The sequence below is a fragment of the Mus caroli genome, chromosome 4, assembly GCF_900094665.2.
Source record: "Mus caroli chromosome 4, CAROLI_EIJ_v1.1, whole genome shotgun sequence".
Taxonomy (NCBI): Eukaryota; Metazoa; Chordata; class Mammalia; order Rodentia; family Muridae; genus Mus; species Mus caroli.
The window spans coordinates 39,021,531-39,027,265 of NC_034573.1; positions in this window are offsets into that span (position 1 = coordinate 39,021,531).

A 5,735-nucleotide genomic window follows, 5' to 3' on the forward strand; every position below is an offset into this window, starting at 1 on the left:
CGTTAAGCAGATTTCACATTGTAAACACAGAGAATGACCCCGTATTGGAAATATGTGCACAAGACTTTTTCAGGCTTTGTTTGCAGGTTTTTCACAGGGCCTCACTGTGTAGCTCTGGCTGGCCTGGAACTCACAGAGATGCCCCTGCCTCTGTCTCCTGAGTACTTAAAGGCGTGCGCCACCACGTCTGGTTAAAACTTCTTCACGGCTGTTCCTAGGACGTGAGAGTATGAGTAGATCTCTTTTTTTTTTATTGTTTATATTTTATCACTAAAGAAAAAAAGAACTATATTATTCTTCTGGGGATATTATAACACAACACCACAGTCGGGGCACTGTAAGTAACAGAAAATTCTTTTATTACAGCTTTAGAGACTAGAAGCTCACGTCTAGAGTCTAAAATTCAAGGTGTCAGCAGGGCTGGTGTCTCTAGAAGGTTCTGTCCTTGACTTGCAGATAGCCAGTTGTCATGGTCTTCTTCCTGTGAACATATTCTCTCTCTCTCTCTCTCTCTCTCTCTCTCCCACACACACATTCTCTTTCCCTCTTCCCCACCTAACAGAACACAGAGCCTGCACAAGCTAGGCAGGTGCTCTACCACGGAGCCACACCCCCAGGCCCCTCGTGTAGCTCTCCTCATGACAACACCACAGCACATTAGCCTCACCCTCATGACTCAGTTTACCTGAATGACCTCCTTGAAGCCCCTATTCCCACACACAGTCCCCTGAGCTGTTAGTGCTTCATCTATGAATTTAGCGGAATTGCACTTCCATCTATAACAAAACTTAATTTGAAAAAGAAAGTGCCGCTCATTAAGGCACCTGCTGTAAAGAGCCACAGGCAGCTGATCAGAGGACAGGCTTTGTCAGCTAGCCCAGCGCCATTAACCTTTTCCGGAGCTTAGCCAAAAGCTCAAGTTTTCCCAATTAATTCTACATATTTCACATGACTCCAATACCAAGCTCTGACTTATAGAAAGAGCCCAAGGGAAAGGTGCAAATCGAGAGCTGACTTCACACCAACAAAACAATACTGGATTCCAGCCTGCAGGACGCAGAGCAGCTGTCCCAGCGAGTACCAAGGCTTTCTGTTGGATTTCAATAACTCGAGCTGCCTCAACAAACATCACCCGAAGTCTCCGGAAGGGTCACCGTAATAAACGCGATGTACTTATTCACACACAGAGCAACAGGGATTCCAGTGCTCCTGGCCGCTCCAGGAGGAAGCGCCTTCTGCCTTCTGTCCCTGCCAGCAGCTAGTGTGTGCCCAGCACCAACCCTACACTGGACAGGAGGAAAGAGAAGATTTCACAGGGAATCTGAGCGCACGGAAGGACCTGTGCGCTATCACACATACATCACGGCCAAGTCAAGCACATAGCCCCATCTTACTAGGTAAACTGAAAATGACGTCTGACCCAGAAAGCAGAGGAGGGGGACCCAACCAGATAAGAGCACAATTCTTCTTACGTGCCCTACTCTGACCTCTAGATTTTTTTTCTTTGTTTGAGTCTCTGATACTTTTTGCCCACATTGTGATAAGTAGTAGGCGGGCAACGGCTGTGGCCTCAGTGCCATGGAATCTCAGAGATGGGAAATGTGGTTGGGTAACTCCATAGGAAGTTGCCTGGTAAGACTCACGGGTGAGAACTCAAAGGCCAGACATGCACAGAAGAGAGACTGAGCTACACAAGAATGAAGGCCCCGGGGGCTGGGGAGGTGGCTCAGCAGTTAAGAGCGCTAACTGCTCTTCCAGAGGTCCTGAGTTCAAATCCCAGCAACCACATGGTGGCTCACAACCATCCACAACGAGATCTGGCGCCCTCTTCTGGAATGTCTGAAGACAGCTACAGTGTACTTGCATATAATAAATAGATAAATCTTAAAAAAAAAAAAAAAAGAAAAAGAAAAGAAAAACAAAACACACACAGAGACAAAAACAGCCCTAAGAAACCCTTTAAACCCTCAAGTGGGTAGAGATGTGCAAGTCGATGATGGAGTTTGCAAAGACTGGACAACGGAGACTGTTATCCTCCTGGCAGAGCAAGGCGGGTGCCACTGTGGGCTCAGACTCTGTGAAGCACCTACTGATCCAGCCCACGGCAGACATCCGGCTTGGGATAAGCTTTGCACCGCCTTCCCTTCCCATGTGACTTGGATTTCCTCTCAGCCAGCTCTGTTTAAACCCATGATCCCCTAATTGCCATTCCTAGATCCCCAACAAATGGCTTTTGCTTTTACAGTTTCTGAGTTTGAAACTGATCTCCGCTAAATCTTTTGTCAAATGAGTTTTCAGGAGACCATGGCTTTCTTTTCTGGCATTACCTTGGTTTCCCAGGACTTAACTGACTTGCGCTGATCATTGGCCTGATCTCATCTTTGCAACAAATTTAACCAATCTTTCCTTTTTTTTTTTTTTTTTAGACCTTGAACACATTTCTCCCTTGTACCCTGGTTCCACGGGTGCAATTAAATTATCCATTCTCATCCATTATTCTGGGAATCGCCATTTTCTCTGCACACTTGGAGGACATTGTCCCCAGTGCCCTGAAATCTCTTTGTGTGAGTCTATTTCTTTCATTGGTCTCAGTATTATCGTGCTTCAATTCTAAGAAACATGAAAAAATTAATTACTTTCTTCCTTCTGCTTTCCTGGAATTTCTGTTACTCAGAAGTCAGAGTCCCCGGGCCAGCCCACCTGGCTTCGTTTGTTTTGTTCTTTGACTTTCTGCTGTATCTCTTCATTCCGGGAGACATCTTCAACTTTCCCTTCCAGGGGCAGGCGGCACTGCACTCAAGCAGATCGGTTTGTCCCTGCTGTCCTGGGAAGTCTCTTGACCTGGAGTGGGCTGGGCTGGGGGAGGCCTCGCTGAAGCTTCTGGAATAGGAGAGAGGCAGGAAACAGTTGGTTGCTTTGTCTGCTGCATCCACACACGTGTGGCCACCCCGTGCCGCACACTAGCTCTTTGGTTTAGAAGATTCCCTGGATATAAGACCAATAGGCAAAAGCCAACCTGGCAGGCTTAGATTTAAACAATTGTCTAGTGTCCTATAGGGTGGACTGGCGAGTATTTTTTAAAAAATCTGACAGCAACGAGTGTGGGGGAGGAGACTGGACTGCCCAGGTCCTCTGGGAGTAACCATTGCAACTTCAGAAAATCTGTTGGTACCTTCTGGCTAAATCTGGCTGAACACACTCTAAATTCAGCCTTGGGAATTTGCTGGCACGTACACAAGACAACATTTGCCTAGGGTAACACTGTTGGAATAGAAGAAGATAGACAAATAATCTGAAATAATACTGCTAAAGACGGTACCCTCATCCAAAGACACTTAGATGGATGAGTAAATAATCTGGATTTGGAAGGGTGACCTTCTACCTAAAATCACAGCATTCCAGAGGCTGGTGAGGTGGCTCGGCAGGAAAGGTGCCTGCCATATGTGTTGGCTAATTTGGATGGCAATTTGGCAATTTGGGAAGAGGGAGTTTCAACTGAAGAGCTGCCACTATCAAACTGGCCTAGGACATGTCTAGGGATGTTTTCCTGACTGCTACTTAATGGGCAAGGGTTCGACCCACTGTGGAGTAGAGACTGCGCAGTCACTGGGCAGGTGGGCCTGCGGTGTATATTAAAAAGGTAACTGAAGCTGGGTGTGGTGGCACATGCCTTTAATCCCAGCACTTGGGAGGAAGAAGCAGGTGGATTTCTGAGTTCGAGGCCAGCCTGGTCTACAAAGTGAGTTCCAGGCCAGGGCTATACAGAGAAACCCTGTCTCAAAAAAAAAAAAAAAAAAAAGGTAACTGAGAGGGCTGGAGAGATAGATAAGTGGCTAAGTCACCTGTCGCTCTTGCAGAGGACCCAGGTTCAGAGGGAATCAAGGAAGCAGGCAGTGTAACTCCTTGGCCTCTGCTTCAGTTCCTGCCCTGATTTCCCTCCATGAGGGAACCTCCATGAGCTGGAGCCAAATAAACCCTTTCCTCCCCAAGTTGCTTTTGGTCAGTGTTTTGTTTTGTTTTGTTTTGTGACAGCAAGCAAACCGAGACACCACAACTCGGTGACCTGAATTTGACCCCAGGAGAAAGAGAGACCCTCCCCCACAAAGTTGTGCCCTGACCTACACACACATGTCACAGTACATGTCCCCACACATACACATCGTGCACATACACACAGATACACACACACACACACACACACAAATGTAATTCTAAAGACAGCTTTCAGTGGACAGTAGCAAAGGAAAGTGGAGTTGGTGGATAAACACTGCAGGTGAATTTGGGGAGCCCTGGTGAGAGCCGAGGTAAGCCTACCTGCAGACCCTGCCCTCCTGAGTAGTTTTATTTCCCAGGCTGGGCAAAAGGACCAGTTTCACTTGTTATATTTCCAGCCAAGTTTGCATAGCAGAAAATTTCCATATTACAACTAAAAAGGAACAACAACAAAAAAAAGGCCCCAGCCCCCAGCCCACACCTGCACCCCGTGCTAGCTTTCCCAGGGTTTCCCCAAAGGGCCTCCTGGGTCAAGGACACAGAGGGCCTTTCCCAGGGTCAGAGCAGCCTGGGCTTCGGTACTCCCATGCCTCCCTAGGGGGTCTGAGGACAGACATCCCAGAGGTCCTGGGTGAGGTGGAGAGGCAGGCCAGGGCAGTCTGTCTATCACACAGCCTATAGACAACAGGGGCCTTGCCCAGGGACTCCCTGCCCAAGGCTGGCTCCTCACAGGTTGCCCTGGGATCCACTTTAGAAGACCCACTCACCCAGCCAGAGGCAGAGCCCAAGGGAGCCACTGCGGAGGAAGTTTCACCTTGCTTAGTGTTCACCCCAACTCTCCACCATGAATGGGGAGAATAAATACACACACAGACACACACACACAGACACACACAGACACACACACACAGACACACACAGACACACACACACACACCAAATGACTGCTGGAGAACCAAGCAGAGGGGGAAAAAAGACTCTCTGGAAGCAGAGTCATATCCCTGCGGCCCTGACATTTCCCTGTTATGAAACCTGTTCATGTAAACCTCTCCAGCCTTGCAGAGAATCTGAGTTGTCAGCATTCCTTCTAGGCTCCGCCCTCCCGTTACCTGGCAACAGCCAGGTGATGCTTGGCTTCCTATAAAACGGGCTGTTTGGCCCCTCTTTGCCCTCTTACTCTTTGCCCCCTCTCTCCCTCTCCCTCTCTCGCCACCCCCCCCCATGTTGCTGGCCGGACTCTCCTTCTCCCCTCTTCTCCCTCCCCCTTCCCTCCCTCTCTACTCCTTCCTCAACTCTCCTTCCCATGCCCTAAATAAGGCTGGTCTCTCAGGGGGAAGGGATGCCTCAGCATGGGCCGACAGAGACACCCCCTTCACCTCACAATACCGCGCTCTGCCAAACATATCCTGGATCTTTCTTTTTTAAGTTCCTTACTAGCTGAAGAATTGTCGAGGATTCAAGCCAACTTACTACAGTGTCTCCCCACTGACCAGGTGTGTCCTCAACCATAGAGCCACGGCCACCATCTCAACCATAGAGCCACGGCCATCATCTCAACCATAGAGCCACGGCCATCATCTCAACCATAGAGCACACAGCCATCATCTCAACCATAGAGATCACAGCCATCATCTCAACCATAGAGATCACAGCCACCATCTCAACCATAGAGCACACAGCCACCATCTCAACCATAGAGCACACAGCCACCATCTCAACCATAGAGCACACAGCCACCATCT